General features: G+C 45.4%; 1 protein-coding gene and 1 long non-coding RNA gene across 4 annotated transcripts in view; one reads left to right on the top strand and one right to left on the bottom strand.

Annotated features, from left to right (window-relative positions):
- SLC11A2 (solute carrier family 11 member 2) overlaps nucleotides 1-5,479 on the bottom strand; it is a 62,734-nt gene extending 57,255 nt beyond the window's left edge. The window contains exons 1-2 of one of the 3 annotated variants that reach the window (XM_028721496.2): nucleotides 5,357-5,425; nucleotides 4,077-4,240 (exon numbers count right to left, since the gene is read on the bottom strand). The gene's annotated coding sequence lies outside the window, so the exon portion shown is untranslated. Of the gene's footprint in view, nucleotides 1-4,076; nucleotides 4,325-5,356 lie in introns of those variants that run through there. The other 2 variants (XM_028721495.2, XM_028721497.2) reach the window with 2 other exon arrangements.
- LOC144326864 (uncharacterized) lies at nucleotides 2,240-5,061 on the top strand. The gene is made up of 2 exons (XR_013391742.1): nucleotides 2,240-2,380; nucleotides 4,362-5,061. It is a non-coding gene; the product is annotated as an uncharacterized LOC144326864 (long non-coding RNA).
- Nucleotides 5,480-18,073: the final 12,594 nt, after the last annotated feature.

Here is an 18,073-nt window from a genome sequence, read left to right as displayed (position 1 = left end):
CGCACGGAAATGCCGTTTACCTTCCCGCCGGAGCGGTACCTATTTATCTACTTGCACTTTGACGTGCTTTCGAACTGCTAGGTTGGCAGGAGCAGGGACCGAACAACGGGAGCTCACCCCATCGCGGAGATTCGAACTGCCGACCTTCTGATCGGCAAGTCCTAGGCTTGGTGGTTTAGACCACAGTGCCACCCTCGTCCTTACGTGGAGGCAAACTAGCCTAGCACTCTCAGATGACAGACAGTGGCTCTCCAATGAGGTCTTCAGCAGCCCCGCTAGCAAAATTCTTTTAATGGGAGATCCTTGAAGGGCAGGCAAGGCATGTGAGCTGCTGCAGAGCTATGGCACCCTTTCCGATGCCCATTTCACGTACGCACTAAATTGAAAATTAAGAACAAGCATGCACATAGGGGGGAGCAGCTAAGTGCAGGATCAGCTCTCTCCAGCAACTTGATTTCAAGTTGCTTTCTCTAACTCACATACGCTTCAGGCTCACCGTGTTTAAAAGAACCGCAAAACACAGGACACACATGGATTCAACTGAATGCCCAATCCTTGCCTTATTTCAGCAGCTGGCCTTGTACGGGACAGAAAGGGAGAAAATGGGCTTCCTGACAGCACAGAGAGAGAGGTGGTTGCTAATATGGAAAGAAATGAACAGGAGAGGATAAGCCCAACCGTAGAGTTCAGAATGGTTCACATCCAGTATCCCTGCTAGGGGAGCTCAGGCAAACCCTTTGACAAGAAGCTGGATTGGGTGACCCCTGGAGCAGATTTTGGTGGTGCGTGCTAAGCTGCAGAGTGGGGAGGAAAGCGAAGCTTCATTTCTGCATGCAAAGGCCTGTTCGACTCATAGACTATGCACAGCCCTGGATACAACCCAACAGTGGGTCATGTACAGTGGTACCTCAGGTTACATACGCTTCAGGTTACATACGCTTTAGGTTACAGACTCTGCTAACCCAGAAATAGTGCTTCTGGTTAAGAACTTTGCTTCAGGATGAGAACAGAAATCGGGCTCTGGTGGCGCGGCAGCAGCAGGAGGCCTCATTAGCTAAAGTGGTGCTTCAGGTTAAGAACAGTTTCAGGTTAAGAACAGACCTCCGGAACGAATTACGTAGTTAACCCGAGGTATCACTGTATATGCTTTTATAGTTTCCATGTTGAAGCATTAAACCATTTCAAAGCCCTTACTGGTTCCCTTGGACCTAGTAACAGGAGATGCTCAACGACTAATATTTCAACTGGCCGGTTTTTATACATCGAACTGGGAGGAGAAGGGAGTGATCTTCCTTTGCCTCAGACAGCAGAATATCTTTGGCTGGCTCAGATGACAAGACTGCTGGTACCTGTTCCAACCACCTACTTCTCCAAGACCACCCAGGAAGTTTCATGGCTAAGCCACTCTTCCCCAGAAGCTAATTATACGTTATGCACAAACACTCATTCGAGTCAATGATGACAACAGGAAAGCAAAAAGCAGCCAGTGCGATGAGACTCTGACCCACGGATGCCTAGAAGAGGTCCTACTGTGACCCACAAGGGCACTTCTGCCAAGACACACACAGCTGTCCCCCTAAATTTTATGTGGCATCAGGTATGGGGCAGGTAAGGTGTGACCGCCACCACTTTGGCATACATTTGCAAGCAGTTTGTGCTTGCAAGCAGGGTTCAGAGGCAAGTCCTTTTCCAGAGGTGGCTTTTTAAAGAGAATGGTGCTATGTGACCTACACACACAAGTAATATACAATACCTAAAGTGCAGTGGCTTTGGTCAACCTCTGTGACATGACTGCGGTGAGCATAGAAGGGGCTAGCCTGTTTACCCAGCTGCTCCCTTGATCTCTCCACTCAAGTCACCTGTTTTAATTGCTGTGCTATTTTAATGGGGGTTTTTATTGTGTACTTTAATTATGGCTGCTTATATTTTAAATGTTTATGTAACTGGTTTTGTATTGTTTATGTAACTGGTTTTGTGAACCACTGGGAAAGCCTACTTTGGCGTTAAGTATTTGTGTGTATCTGTATCTCTGCGTATCATAATGTACACCTCCCCAAGTTTCCAGGAAAAAGGGCAGAATATTCTCAAGCCAAACCTCGGAAACAGTCTGATGAGAAGAGATAAAGGAGGGGAGGGGAAAACCATATCTGTTAGAATCACTGGCACTTATGCCGGTTTAACAAGGATCAGTTTCCTACAACACACCATCTGAATTCAACCGCTTCTCCCCACCAAGTGCAATCGATTTGGAATTAGGATTGACTCCAGCTTCCCCCAGCAAGAGAGAAGAAATATAGTTTCGCAGCTCAAGTAACAGTGCAAGCCTAGCTATGTCTACTCAGAAGGACTTTGCATTGAATTTAATGGGACTTACTCCCAGGTAAGTGGGGTGAGGCCTTCAACCTTAATCATTATTAAAACGAGTATGAGAGAATACATATGTATAAGGTGCAACAGTTTCGCGATTAATGGAGACCTGAAATCTGAACCTTACTACTCCATCCTTCCAATTATTTGCCTCGAAGTAAATGCAACAGACTGTTTTTAAGGTAAAGGTAAAGGTACCCCTGCCCGTACGGGCCAATCTTGACAGACTCTGGGGTTGTGCGCCCATCTCACTTAAGAGGCCTGGGGCCAGCGCTGTCCGGAGACACTTTCGGGTCACGTGGCCAGCGTGACAAAGCTGCATCTGTCGAGCCAGCGCAGCACACGGAAACACCGTTTACCTTCCCGCCGGTAAGCGGTCCCTATTTATCTACTTGCACCCGGGGGTGCTTTCGAACTGCTAGGTTGGCAGGCGCTGGGACCAAACAACGGGAACGCACCCCGCCGCGGGGATTCGAACCGCCGACCTTTTGATCGGCAAGCCCTAGGCGCTGAGGCTTTTACCCACAGCGCCACCCGCGTCCAATTATTTGCCTCGAAGTAAATGCAACAGACTGTTTTTAGTTCCTGCTAAATTTGGACTCTTCCCTTCATGGGACCAATAGGTATTTAAGAGGAGTAACCACACGTAGTTAGCAGCATTGAAAATAAATGAATGCTGTTAAACTAGAGGGCCTTTATCTGAGCAAGGTTTTGTGAAAAGTCGTTTTTCACTGTCTGTGTCACAAGACACAGTGCATCATGAAGCCTGACATCTACCAGTCTTCACCCGCAAGTCTGAGTTTAAGAGCAAACTCAGCAGTGGTGCTGTTGTTGAATCACATCCTGTTCACTCACCCAGTTTTAGACTGTGCATGATTATTCCTCAGGACAACATATGTCTGGCCAACTCGTTTATACTATATTGCCAGAAACAACCGAATCCCCTCACTTTAAAAATAAATGACTGACCCTGTGTCAATATTAACTGACTTGTGTCAACAATAATGGCTGGCCTGTGTCTTCCTTGTAGTAACTCAGTGCTTCCCAAACTCGGGTTTCTAGCTGTTTTTGGACTACAATTCCCATCATCTCTAGCTACCAGGACCAGTGGTCAGGGATGATGGGAACTGTAGTCCAAAAACAGGTGGAGCCCCAAGTTTGGGAGACTCTGTGGTAACTATTTAAAAACAATTTTGTATTGGCAATGCAATAATGCAATCCTTGCTGTTATTCAAGTTATTTGCTAGAAAATCTGAGCAACCTTCCCACACATTTTGCAAGATGGTAACTGGATAAGAGAAATACAGTACATGCACTGGGATTAGTTTTTAGTTCCTATTCATGAAGCATTACTTAAATAATATATATATATTTCCTTCACACAGAATGCAACATAACAAGGCCCAGATGGAAAAGAAAACACTGAAATGGGCAGATTTGTGCTCCACAACACACAGGCTCCCTCCTAGGTCAGACCAAAGGTTAATCTAGCTCCTCAGGGTTTCCCAAACTTGGGTCTGCAGATGCTGTTGGACTACAATTCCCATCACCCCTAGCCAGCAGCACCAGTGGTCAGGGATGATGGGAACTGTAGTCCAAAAACAGCTGGAGACCCAAGGTGGAGAAATCCTGATCTAGCCCAATATTCTGTTCCCAACAGAACACCCCTGGGGAAATCACAGGCAACCTACGAAAATTATGACTCTTGCCTGTTTCTCCCTGGCACGTGGCATTCAGAAGTACACTGTTCCTGTATTTCGGATGCGGGGCGAGAGTCCTGTACACCTGGAGGCCTAGAAATAAGGCACAGCCTTGTTGCTTGAAGTGTTGAAACAGCAGACAGGATTTAGGCTTCCATTCTAAACGCACTTACCTGGAAATAAAACCCCACTGGTAACACCTGGCCTTGAAAAGTCTAAGTAAACATGCTTTAGACTGGGTTGCAAGTGTCACATGCTAAAGGAGAGTCATCCCTATCTCTTTGCTTTTCCCAGGGTGCCCTCTTCTGCCTCCCCAGACCAGAATAAAAACCTGGGATGGACTCCCAGGCAAAGCTTGGTGTATTATTCAAGAAAACCATCTCTCTGCTGGGGGAAGGAGAGGAAGGGGTGGAAAGGATCAGGCCACTTAGAACTGGAAAGGAACATGCCCTCCGGTCACGCTGACTTGCAACTCTGTTTGGTTTGGAAAGAGATGCTCCCCTTCTCTCTTGCTTTCCCTTCCTCCACTGATTTCACTTGCGATAACGACCCACGTGAAAATGCAACCTTGCAATCGTATCAGCAACCTTCCACCCCCCGCCTCCCAAACCAGGCGCCTGAGGATGTTTGGATAGCAGGAAAGCTCCTTTTTTCAATGCAAACCACCAGAAAAAAACATGCCGGGTTTCATGCAAAGCCAACCGTTTTCTGGAAGACAGCGAGGGCGAGGGAGTTGTGCAAATGATTTCAGAAGCAAATGGAGGCCAGCAGCAAGCAAGCGCTTCCCCGAATTGCACGGCAGCTCCTGAGGGCAAAGCATTTCAAAAGACACGCGAAAGTTGGAGACTCGGCAAGAATTAAACCTCTTCCTTTGAAAACCACGTTCAGACAAGGCCAGTGTCCCGGGTCTTCCTCTAAAGCAAGTTTGGTGGCTTGCATTTATTTAGAAATCCACCCAGGGGTGGGAGAAAAAAAAATAAAAATAAAAGCTCAACTGAGGTTCTTTTTTTCCCCCATAATAAAAGCAGCGCCTCCTCCAAACATTGGGCTGGACAATTAGGCTAAGTAATCTTATTTTCCCTCCCCTCTTTGTCTCATTCCCACGACCGGCTTGACCCCTGGGATAGCAAGACGCAGCAGAAGGTGACACGTGTGCAAACCTCGGCGGACAACCGCGCCCACCTTTCCCCCCCCCCCCCGCTGCTGAAATGAGCCCCCCCCCCTCCTTTCAGCAACTGCATGCATGCCAGGGCGCCCCGCGCCCCAACTTGGCCGCCCCCAACCCTTACCTTCGCCGGCAGCACAGGCGCCTCCAGCCGCCGCCTCCTGGCTCCATGGCTCAGCTCCATCAAGAGCCTTGGCCCCGCCCTCCGCCGGGCCCCGCTGCTCTCATTGGCTCGCCGTGTGGCCGAGAGGCGGGATCGGAGGGAGAAGGCGCCTCCCGGTGCAGCGCGGCGCGCAGAGTTAGGAAAGGGTAGAGTAGTCCGCCCTGGCGCGGCGCCTGCACTCTTTAGATTAGAGCTAGACAGGGGGATTCACACAGGAGCCTTAACACAAGAGAGTTATTAAGATGAGTGTAAAGCCTACAAAGGTCCGTATAGTTAAAGCCACGGTTTTCCCAGTAGTGATGTATGGAAGTGAGAGCTGGACCATAAAGAAGGCCGATCGCCGAAGAATTGATGCTTTTGAATTATGGTGCTGGAGGAGACTCTTGAGAGTCCCATGGACTGCAAGAAGATCAAACCTCTCCATTCTGAAGGAAATCAGCCCTGGGTGCTCACTGGAAGGACAGATCCTGAAGCTGAGGCTCCAAGACTTTGGACACCTCATGAGAAGACTCCCTGGAAAAGACCCTGATGTTGGGAAAGATGGAGGGCACAAGGAGAAGGGGGCGACAGAGGACGAGATGGTTGGATAGTGTTCTCGAAGCTACCAGCATGAGTTTGACCAAACTGTGGGAGGCAGTGGAAGACAGAAGTGCCTGGCATGCTCTGGTCCATGGGGTCACGAAGAGTCGGACACAACTGAACAACAAAAAACAATCTTGTGCATAGATGTTGGCTGCTTTGACTCTCCGTGCGCAGCATGTATGCAGGTATTGCAGCAGCTGCTACTTATTACCATACTCCCAGATTGATGGGCACTGATTTAAGAGACTCAGAAGGTTTGCCTTTTCTTCTGTCTGCCTTTGCAATTTTCTACCTTCCCCTCTCCAGTGCTGAGCATACAATGAAGGTTGTGACACTCACCAAACTGAGAGGGGTAGCTAATGCCGCAGAAGACAGAATCAGAATTCAAAATAACCTTAGCAGATTGGAGAACTGGGCCCAAGCTAACAAAATGAATTTCAATAGGGACAAATACAACATAGGTGTCCCCTGTCTTATACTAGCAGCACATGTGAAAAGGATCTCAGGGTCTTGGTGGACCAAAAGCTGAACACGAGTCAGCCGTGTGACGCAGCAGCTAAAAAAGCTAATGCTATTCCAGGCTGCATCAACAAAAGTATAGTGTCCAGATCAAGGGAAGTAATAGTACCACACCTGGAATACTGTGTCCAGTGCTGCGCACCACAATTTAAGAAGGATGTTGACAAGCTGGGACGTGTGCAGAGGAGGGCAACCAAAATGATCAAGGGTCTGGAAACTAAGCCTTATGAGGAGCGCTTGAAGGAGCTGGGTATGTTTAGCCTGGAAAGGAAGAGACAGAGAGGAGATATGATGGCCATCGTCAAATATCTCAAGGGCTTTTACACAGAAGAGGGAACAAGCTTGTTTTCTTCTGCTCTGGAGACTAGGACTCTCTAACCAATGGCTTCAAGTTACAAGAAAGAAGAGCCCAACTAAACATCAGGAAAAACTTTCTGACAGTAAGAGCTGCTTGACAGTGGAACTCTCCTTCGTTGGAAGTTTTAAAGCAGAGGTTGGATGACCATTCGTCATGGATGCTTGAGCTAAGATTCCTGCATTGCAGGAGGTTGGACTAGATAGTAATAATAATAATAATAATAATAATAATAATAATAATAATAATATACCCTGCCCATCTGGCTGGGTTTCCCCAGCTACTCTGGGCGGCTTCCAACAGAATATTAAAATACAATAGCCTATTAAACATTAAAAGCTTCCCTAAACAGGGCTGCCTTCAGATATCTTCTAAATAAAATCAGATGTCTTCAAAATAAAATATCTATGATTTTATTGTTCCTTGGGCCAGCCCTAAAGGGAGGACACAATTGCTCTGACACTCACTTGTTGGAGTGTAAGTTGCATTGAAAGCAATAGAAATTACTTAGTTGATAGGTGGTGCTTGCATACTTAGCTCATGTTGAATTGTGGTCCACATGTCCAGGACCGCAGGGCTAGCTTCTTTCCAGCACCAGCAATCAATATTTGATCTATAAACTTGGTGGCTCATCAGCATATCAAGATCTACATACAAGTTATTTGCTGTTGTTGATTTATAAGCACATTACCATTTACTCCGGCACTCATGTGCTCCCACTGATGGTGTTTGAATGCAGAGTGCACTTCCTTGAGAAATGGTGCCATTTGGTCCTATTTCTTCTCTCAATTCCTCTTCCATCCGAGAGGAAAACGTAAGCCACATTCACATTACAGTTAAACTGAGGTGTGTAAATTTGAGGCAGCTGTTGGGCATGTGCAGAAGACAGTGCATGCTTGCGCAGACGACGTCTTCATTGAACAGGAGTTGGGGAGGTGGAGGTGGAGGGAAACAAATTAGGCAATGTACATCAGGTGTGTACAGCAATATGCAGATTAAGCTTGAAACACAGTAGGGAGAAAACAGCCTTGCTGCCTTTTAAGCCACCAATTGCTAGAGTCCTTAAAAAAACAGCTAAGAGAAACAGCTCTAAGTTGCTTTAAACCAAATCAAACATATTTGTCTATCTGATCCAGCGTTGTCTCCTCTTAACTGCCAGCAGTCATGCCATTTCCCAGAGGTCTTTGCTACTTACCATGGTCCTTTTAACTGGATATTCTGTCTTTTGCAGCATTTTGTAAAAACCAAAACAGGGGTGAAGAGGGTTTTAAAGCGTTATGAGAATTATAAGGTCTAAGATATAAAAAAAATGTACCAAGCAAACACACACATCAATATATAAACCGCATGTCTGAAACAGTACAGGAAAAAGTCCTGAAACCATTTTGTCTCTCCCAAATTGACCTCAAATGTTTCTCTGCAAGGAGGGAGAAAATGGGAAAAACCTCCCCATTGTCTCTCTTGCTCACAAATCCTGCCTTAAGGGCACATATAAGATATGAATAGGGCGAGCCTGTGACCTGGACTCAGGAATTAAGTATTTATCATCACAAAAGACTAGCCAGGCTGTCCAGGTAAACCCATTAACAGCCAGGTAAACCCATCAACAGTTTTCGTGTCAGACAGGATTCTGTTGTAGACTGCCCCTTCTCTGATGTATGTATGATGTATGGGGGGCGGTCTTGGGGCTCAAGGGTGGGCAGTTCCAAATGTCTATATAAGGGCTTGCGCGCCATTGTTCAGGGTCCCTCCTGCCTCCTGCGTGTGGTTGTGAGCACCCTGTTGCAACAGTTAATAAAGATCAGGCTTACTAGCTGCTTTGCTTCTCAATATTCTCTGGTTGGCCTCTGTTATTTTCTCCTACTGATAGAGAACCTACATAAGGACTCTATATGGGCCCTTGGGTACCCCATAAGGGACAGGGAGCAGTTTTTTTCCTATAACAAAAGCAACCCTTGACCTTAGACATTAAAAGTCACATGAATGTACGGGGGCTAAGATTAAAGGGAGGAAATTAAGACTCGCCAGAGCCATTGGGCCATTTCAGCCCTTGCTTATCGCTTATACAAATGTTTTTGTGGGCACTTTTTCTATCCAGGATGTCCCGGCCGCCTAGCTAGGAACCAGATCACCAAGACACATTGCTGCCAAAATGCATGTTACAGTTGCTCACTGCAAGTCATCTATCTGCTTTTCTTTTTGCAAACTCACAGGATTCTTTTAAGGAAGGGCAGTCAAGAAATACTTTTGATAAATATTTGTAGACTGCTATTATCTTGTCTGTCCAGGATCGCAGATTCTTTGAATAAGGCAGCCAGGAAGACCTTCTGGCAGGGGTGGGTAAGATACAAAGGAGGATAGGGCTGTTTAAAATAAAAACAGCAACAGATTTGTAAATGCAATTTTTCAATTAATCACATACAAGGAAAAATGGAGGGGGGGACATCTTAAATGCCTATACAAATAAAATAATATTTGTTCAAAGTTGGGGAGCAACCTAAACAATACAAGAAAGAGGGAGAAGAAAGTAAGTTGTGTTATTTCAGGTTCAGGTACCTATACCTTTAACAGCTATGTTTATAAAAGAGGGGGTTTCAGGCTGTGTAGCTGACCATGCAAGGATGCAACAGCATCTGCTGCAATTGGCTTCTGTGAGCACCCCCTCCTCCTTTGCCTTGGGTTACCTTGCACTACCAAAAGCCCATCACTTCCAGTCCCTCCACAAGGAGACTGCGTCATCCACAAATTAGACCAGCAAATGCAATCCAAATCACACTTCCAGAGAATGCAGGAAAGGAGACCATCAAAGCCTTATCTGAGTCACACCACAAGCACTATGCATGTCTGCTAAGTAGTAAGTCCCATTGACCTTGATGGGGAAAGTAGACACAGGATTGCACCCATCTGAATGCAGACCCTCCAAGTGTCCCTATTTTCCAGGGACAGTCCCGGATTTACAGAAGCTGTCCCGGTTTTTTTTGACCCCAGAATGTCCCGCTTTTCTTTAGGATGTCCCTATTTTCTTAGGAGAAATGTTGGAGGGTATGGAATTATCCAGCCCTCTGAGCCAAGGAGATACATAACTATACAACCTTTAGAATACATCTGTATAGGGAAGTTTTTAAAATATTTTATTATGTTTTTATATATGTCGGAAGGTCCTCAGAGTCCCTGGAGCAACCCAGTCAGATGGGTGGGGTATAAATAGAATAAGAATAGAATAGGATGTCCCTATTTTATTTTGAGAAATGTTGGAGGGTATGTGAATGCTACAGGGAAAAGCTAAACTACCCAGCAGAACAGAAACCTCATCTCCACTTGCAGCCTAAATAATAAGCAATGCTAATACTTACCCATCTCACAGTTGGGCTGTGAGAGGTGTTTTTTAGTCATTTTATGTTGATGGTGTTAGCTTCTCACACTGCAGATTCCTCAACAAGGAAAAACCCCACACCTATATAAGTGTCTGCAGCTGATAAGAATTCTTCAACCAGACTTTGCCTTTCCCAGCCTAGTAATGGACAGAGTTGTTTTAAATAGCCTGGCAAAACCAATTATGTGGTTGCTTTTTTTTTTTTTAAAGACATACACCCAATTATGTATAGTGGGGCAGAGTGCTCTGAAAATAATAATATAACTGACACACCAATAATTAATGGAGAATTAATTGGGCACAAGAAACTTTGATCCTAGTTCTGTTCGCTGGTGCAATTGATCATTCTGGACTTGGTCACAGCGGGCTTATATTGGGCAAATGTTACTGATATGGGGGAAAGAGTTTAAAAAGCCATTTGGTGAAAATGAAGGAAGTATTCCAATGATTTGTGCATAAAATATAATGAAATCTGGAAGAGTTTGTTTTGGGAGGGGTTTCTTTTTGTCATTTGGGAACAGAACTTGGCACAACTGCACATTTTCCACCTATGATAAGTGCAGCCCTGATAAGTCTCATTAGATAAATCAATACAATACAAAGTCTATCACTGATCCACTGATTCAAATGCTCCATCAAGACTGAATTTATCAGCCAGTTGTCCTGAAGACTTTCGGTAGCCTTTCTGGCTTCTATGTGGGATTTTTTTCTGATAAGAAAGAGCTGAACACACAAGACCTCAGAAACCTCCACACACCCACAAGAGCAGATGTATCATAGATTCAGGGGCAGAGGGGAATATGAGTGCATGGCCATCCTTAAAGGACCCTAGCTGTGCCAGTTAACAAGTGCCTTATGCCATGATAAGGCTTCCAGTACGTTTCCGAGCACAATTCAAAGTGTTGGTGCTGACCTTTCAAGCCCTAAACAGCCTTGGTCCTGTATACCTGAAGGAGCGTCTCCACACCCATCATCCAGCCCGGAAACAGAGATCCAGCACCGAGGGCCTTCTGGCGGTTCGCTCGCTGCAAGAAGTGAGGTTACAGGGATCCAGGCAGAGGGCCTTCTTGGTAGTGGCGCCTGCCCTGTGGAACGCCCTCCCAGCAGATGTCAAGGCAATAAACAACTATTTTACTTCTAAAAGACAACTGAAGGCGGCCCTGTTTAGGGAAGTTTTTAGTGTCTGACACTGTATTGTTTTTGATATTTGGTTGGAAACCGCCCAGAGTGGCTAGGGAGACCCAGTCAGATGGGCGGGGCATTGTTGTTTAGTCGTTTAGTTGTGTCCGACTCTTCGTGACCCCATGGACCAGAGCACACCAGGCACTCCTGTCTTCCACTGCCTTCCACAGTTTCGTCAAACCCATGCTGGTAGCCTCGAGAACACTATCCAACCATCTCGTCCTCTGTTGTCCCCTTCTCCTTGTACCCTCCATCTTTCCCAACATCAGGGTCTTTTCCAGGGAGTCTTCTCTTCTCATGAGGTGGCCAAAGTACTGGAGCCTCAGCTTCAGGCTCTGTCCTTCCAGTGAGCACTCAGGGCTGATTTCCTTAAGGATAGATAGGTTTGATCTTCTTGCAGTCCATGGGACTCTCAAGAGTCTCCTCCAGCACCATAATTCAAAAGCATCCATTCTTCGGCGATCAGCCTTCTTTATGGTCCAGCTCTCACTTCCGTACATCAATACTGGGAAAACCATAGCTTTAACTATACCGGCCTTTGTTGGCAAGGTGATGTCTCTACTTTTTAAGATGCTGTCTAGGTTTGTCATTGCTTTTCTTCCAAGAAGCAGGCGTCTTTTAATTTCGTGACTGCTGTCACCATCTGCAGTGATCATGGAGCCCAAGAAAGTAAAATCTCTCACTGCCTCCATTTCTTCCCCTTCTATTTGCCAGGAAGTAATGGGACCAGTGGCCACGATCTTAGTTTTTTTGATGTTGAACTTCAGACCATATTCTGAGCTCTCCTCTTTCACCCTCATTAAAAGGTTCTTTAATTCCTCCTCACTTTCTGCCATCCAGGTTGTGATGGGCGGGGTATAAATAAATTATTATTATTATTATTATTATTATTATTATTATTATTATTATTAATTTTGTGTCCCTGGGGGGAGATGACATATGAGCCAGAACATGTACCAGGACATCCCATTCTGAATACAGTTGTACCTTGGAAGTTGAACAGAACCCGTTCCGGAAGTTAGTCCGAAATGTTCAGCTTCCAAAGCTCCTGCAGCCAATCAGAAGCCGTGAAACCCCCTTCAGACATTCAGCTTCCAAAAGAACATTCAAAAAACGGAACACTCACTTCTGGTTGTCAATTGTTCGGAAGCTGGAACGTTCAACTCCCAAGGCATTTGGGAGCTGAGGTACGACAGTACTACTTATTGATCCCACTGCAATATGAAGGAATGTTAGGAACTGGTTTCAAAACGCCACTTTTCTGCCCACCATTATTTTTTAAATACATCATATTAAAATCAACAACATTAAAACAATTTTTAAATACAGTGGTGCCCCGCGAGACGAAATTAATTCGTTCCACGAGTTTTGTCGCCTTGCGATTTTTTTCGTCTTGCGAAGCACGGTGTCGGGGAAGCTTTGGAAAAGCTTCAAAAATACCAAAGTCTTCAAAAACCTCAAAAAAGGCTACCACACCGCGTTCTATGAGTTGCTCCTCGAAGTCAAGTCGCAACTGTATTAACGGTGCTAAGAAAAAGGAAACAAACTTGCAAGACGTTTCCGTCTTGCGAAGCAAGCCCATAGGGGAAATCGTCTTGCGAAGCAGCTCAAAAAACAAAAAACCCTTTCGTCTAGCGAGTTTTTTGTCTTGTGAGGCATTCGTCTTGCGAGGTACCACTGTATCTCTCTTAAACAGTGGTTTTAAGAGTGTGTTCTGAGAAACCCTGGGGCAACTCAGAGATTTAGCAGGGATTTCTCACCAAAAGAGTCTGTGCATTGCATGCGGTTTTAAGCACATGGCCAGAAAGGCATATCCTGGGCGTGCATTTCTGTATATCAGGGTCTGCCCTCCTCATGTTGTTGGACTACAAGTCCCATCTTCCTTGGCCATTTGCCATACTGGCTGGGGCTGATGGGAGTTCCAAGAACACCTGGAAAAATGCAGGTTCCCCTTCCTTGGTGTATATAGCAGGACACATCATGTTTACTATAGGTCTAAAGGGCCTTCTCGGTAGTGGCCCTGTGGAACAACCTCCCTTCAGATGTCAAGGAAATAAACAACTATACAACTTTTAAAAGACATCTCAAGGCAGCCCTGTATTGGGAAGTTTTTAATGTTTGATGCTTTATTATGTTTTGTATATTCTGTAAGCTGCCCAGAGTGGCTAGGGAAACCCAGCCAGATGGGCAGGGTATAAATAGTAATATGATGATGATGATGATGATGATGATTACACGTCTGAAGCGAAACCATACACAACCAGCAACACTGAAGGATCCACCTGTGCGGCTTCTTCCAGCAATTCCAATAAAGCCTGAATCTAGGAACCATTTGGTGTAAAGAACAAACTGCTATTTTTCTAGAAAAGGAGGCACCAGAACTCACCGTGAACACCACTCACATTCTCTTTAATGGCTTCCACCTGAGAGGTGCCGGAACTGAGTTCTGGTGAGTTCCGTCTGAAAAAAAGGCCCTGGGATGATGAGATCCATCAGGTGATAAAGACTGTTATTGGCCCAGGCTAGGAAGTTTACAAAATCACATATTATGGCAGTAACATGGAAGAAACCACATGCCACCTGAAGCTGGTAATTTGTGAGGTAACTGGGAATTAGTTCAAATAGAATCATAGAACTGTAGAGGAGGCGGCTTAGTTTGGCCAGAATCAAGTATACAATACATTACTTCGGGTAAATGAGCCACCATAGCCGCTACAGCACTGTGAAAATTTGTGTCCCAGCCTTTTTAGAGTCGTCTACCCATGTACTGGGACACGGGTGGCGCTGTGGGTAAAAGCCTCAGCGCCTAGGGCTTGCCGATCGAAAGGTCGGCAGTTCAAATCCCCGCGGCGGGGTGCGCTCCCGTTGCTCGGTCCCAGCGCCTGCCAACCTAGCAGTTCGAAAGCACTCCCGGGTGCAAGTAGATAAATAGGGACCGCTTACTAGCGGGAAGGTAAACGGCGTTTGCATGTGCTGCTCTGGTTTGCCAGAAGCGGCTTAGTCATGCTGGCCACATGACCCAGAAGCTGTATGCCAGATGAGTGCGCAACCCCAGAGTCGTCTGTGACTGGACCTAACTGGACCTAACTTTACCCTTTACTTTACCCATGTACTATCTGAAACCCAAGGGGCCCATTGGTTGCTGGGTGCGATTTTTAAAAAAATCTCTCCTAGCCCACTAGAGTCCATTGCTACACAGGATTTAGGAGACGGTTTGGACAACTTCACCAAATTAGAAAACATTGGTGTCATTTTTTTTTAATAAAAAAGATTGACTTAGTAATCTTACTTTTTCAGCTTTGGCCCTCAGTCTGGGTTATTTTAAAGCAGCCTGTGTAAGGGTGGTTTCTACTTTCCCCCCTTTTAACTAACCTTGTTGATCCGAGTAAACGATAGCCCTCTAAAAATAAAACGTAGGAGCAGAAAGAAAACAGAAGTTACTAAAGGAAAAGGGAACTTTTAAAAGCAAGCAGGCAAATAAGAATTTCCTTCAGACTTTCCTTAACTCAGTAGCTGTTTGTGCCAGATCAGCAGAGGGGAGCATTATACTCCCTTCTGAGGACGTGACAGTCTCCACGCTTGCGATGGCGGGACTAAAGGTCAACACCAAATATACTGCGTTCTTTGCTCAGAGGAATGCAACCGGATTCTGATCACGTGAAGCAATGCATAAATTATTATCACTCGGAACCACCTTTGTATCCTGCGCTTCATCCAAGGGATTCAGGGTAGAATAGGTGGGGAAATTCTCTTTCATTCTCACAACTTTCTGAGGCAGGCAAGGCTGCAAGTCACTCAGTGAAACTGATGGATGAGCAGGGACTTGAACTCAGGTGTGTCCACACTCCAGGTCCAGCACTCTGCAATTTACATCGCTAAGCTCTCATTTCATTTGGTCACCCAGAGATAAAAGGACAGCAGGCTATTGGGGATACTTTACAGAACGCATTGATTTTTATTCTTTTGACAAACTATGTAAGAAAACGTATCTGGCGCGTGTACTGAGAAGTTATCAGTCGTTATTCTTGGATCTACTTCTCAGGCTTGTTAAAAAGGAGGGTTAGACTTGGTTTGTTTCATGCTAAAGGTATGCCTCCTAAGGCTGTTTGAACAAATCCCTTCCACTGTTTCCATAATCTCTTCCACATCAGATTCACATTTCTAGCCCTTACCCCTGTAGTAGTAGTAGTAAATAATAATAATAATAATAATAATAATAATAATAATAATAATAATAATAATAATTTATTACTTAAACCCCGCCCATCTGGCGGGGTTTCCCCAGCCACTCTGGGCGGCATCGAACAGGAGATTAAAAATACCTTAACGATATATGATATCCTTATTGTCATTGTCCCATGCAGAACAATGAAATTGAAAACCTACATGAAACATTCAAAAACCCCTAAAAACTCTGAAACCCCATTTTAAAATACACTATACTATAGAGACCCCTTATGCTGCGTTTAGAACCAGAATTGCATTTGCGTAGAAACTGTTTCTCAGTCATTAAAAAACTTCCCTAAACAGGGCTGCCTTCAGATGTCTTCTAAATGTCAGATAGTTGTTTATTCCTTTGACATCTGATGGGAGGGCATTCCACAGGGTGGGAGCCACTACCGAGAAGGACCTTTGAAGCACCTTCTATATTTCCATCCTTTTCCTCTCTGCATAAAATGATATTACGTGCTCCCCCACCCGCTGCTTTTCCTTCCCCTCTCTCATGCTTTGTATTGGTGTCTTTACTTCCCTTATGCTGGAAGCACTGCTGTCATGAGTGCCACAGAGGTCAGGGAGAAGGTGGGGAGGGACAGGAGGAGAGTAGAGAGTTGGAGGGGTCTGACTCTTGGGAAGGTCATTGCAGGATGGGGAATAGGAATCTGGGGCATCAGGAGCAGTCTGACCCAAGAGAGGGCCCCAGTGGTTTGGGTGGTGGAGACCTGGATCTGGAAAAAGAGCTCAGTTCCCAGGATTCTTTGGGGGAAGTCACATGCTTTAAATGGATGGTGTGTACACAGCCATGCAGGTGTACAGTTACAGTCAGTGTCAGTGTGATAAAGGCAGCGGGACAAACCGTAGACTTGTGGTAGCCAACCTGGTGTCTTTCAGAAGTTGCTCAACCACAAGTCACATCATCAGCTGGGGTTGATGGGAGCTGGGAGTCCAACAACATCTGAGGGTACCACATTGGCTCCCCCAGCTCTAGCATGTTGCTAGCAAATAAAAAACCCTTAAAGGGAATGTGTGCTGCCTTCCTGCTACCACTTGTCTCTAGCAGAAGGAAATATAGAACTTGGGTCTCTCTCCCGTATGAACTCACACATTGGCAATGCTCTTTTCTTCCCTGTTGCATACGTGGAAGTATCTGTATAAAACAACAAAGAGTCCCAGAGCACTTTACAAGAAGTTAACAAGTATACATTTGATGGTACAGGATACAGCATTCTCTGTGTCAGTGCCCCATTTGTGCAGTGCCCTCCCCTTATGCCAAGAGGTACATTGTTGACATTGAGGTGGGTGCCAAATGAAGACCTACCTGCTCACTTGCACTTTTCAGATTTTTAACAAACATTTTAGCCCACCGATAGAGAGCCTGATACTCTAAAGATGTTGTTGATAGTGGTCCACTAACTCCCATCAGCCCCAACCAGCATGGCTAATGGTCAAGGATGAGGGGAGGTGTATTCCTGTAACATCTGGAGGACTGCAGGTTCCCCACTTGTTTTAGTCTTTTTTTCCTCTGCTTTTAGTTTTCTTTGTATTTCCAATCACTTTATTATTGTTTTTATCTTTCATTTCCCATTAGACCTCAAAAATACATTATATTCCTGTACATACACCACAGCTAATAACAGTGCACATCTGTAAAATATGTTCTTATTAAAGGATCTACAAGTTGGTATAAACTTTTGGAACTGGTGTTTGGATGTCTGGAGTGTTTTGAAATGAAGTTCCACTATTCCCCTACAGTTATCTTTGTTCCTGTTGCTGGCCTTAACTGGGGAGAAAATTCTGCTGGTAAGGGCAATATGCCATACTCTCTTGTACCCAGGAATTCACCTTTCAAGTCCTTCCAGAGTGTGGCTATAATCATACATGCAGCCACCAAGAGAAATCAAATTAGTACTGTGGGTTATATCCACCAAGCCCTGATTTTCCTTAAAATAATTCAGTTATGCAGGTGAATCTGGGAACTGTGGTGGTCCAGCCACGCTTGGAGGCCCACAGCTGCCTGTCCCCCACCCATTCCTGCATTGCAAGGGATTGGACCCCTGCCCAACCCTACCATTCCAGAGCCTCCAAGTGTCCCTATTTTCCAGGGACATTGCTGATTTACAGAAGCCATCCCAGTTTCGGATTTGATCCCAGAATGTCCTGCTTTTCCTTATGACGTCCCTATTGTCATCAGAGAAATGTTGGGAGGGTATGGAGTTATGTGACCCCCCAAGCCAAGTTGATTGGAAGACATCTGAAGGGAACCTTGTATATGATTTATTATGTCATCATACAGTGGTACCTCGGGTTACATACACTTCAAGTTACAGACTCCGCTAACCCAGAAATAGTACCTCGGGTTAAGAACTTTGCTTCAGGATGAGAACAGAAATCGTGCTCCGGCGGCGCAGTGGCAGCAGGAGGCCCCATTAGCTAAACTGGTGCTTCAGGT

Source organism: Podarcis muralis, chromosome 2 (genome assembly GCF_964188315.1).
Source record: "Podarcis muralis chromosome 2, rPodMur119.hap1.1, whole genome shotgun sequence".
NCBI lineage: Eukaryota > Metazoa > Chordata > Lepidosauria > Squamata > Lacertidae > Podarcis > Podarcis muralis.
The sequence above is the reverse complement of the archived record's forward strand: the minus strand, read 5'-3'. Positions and strand labels throughout refer to the sequence as shown.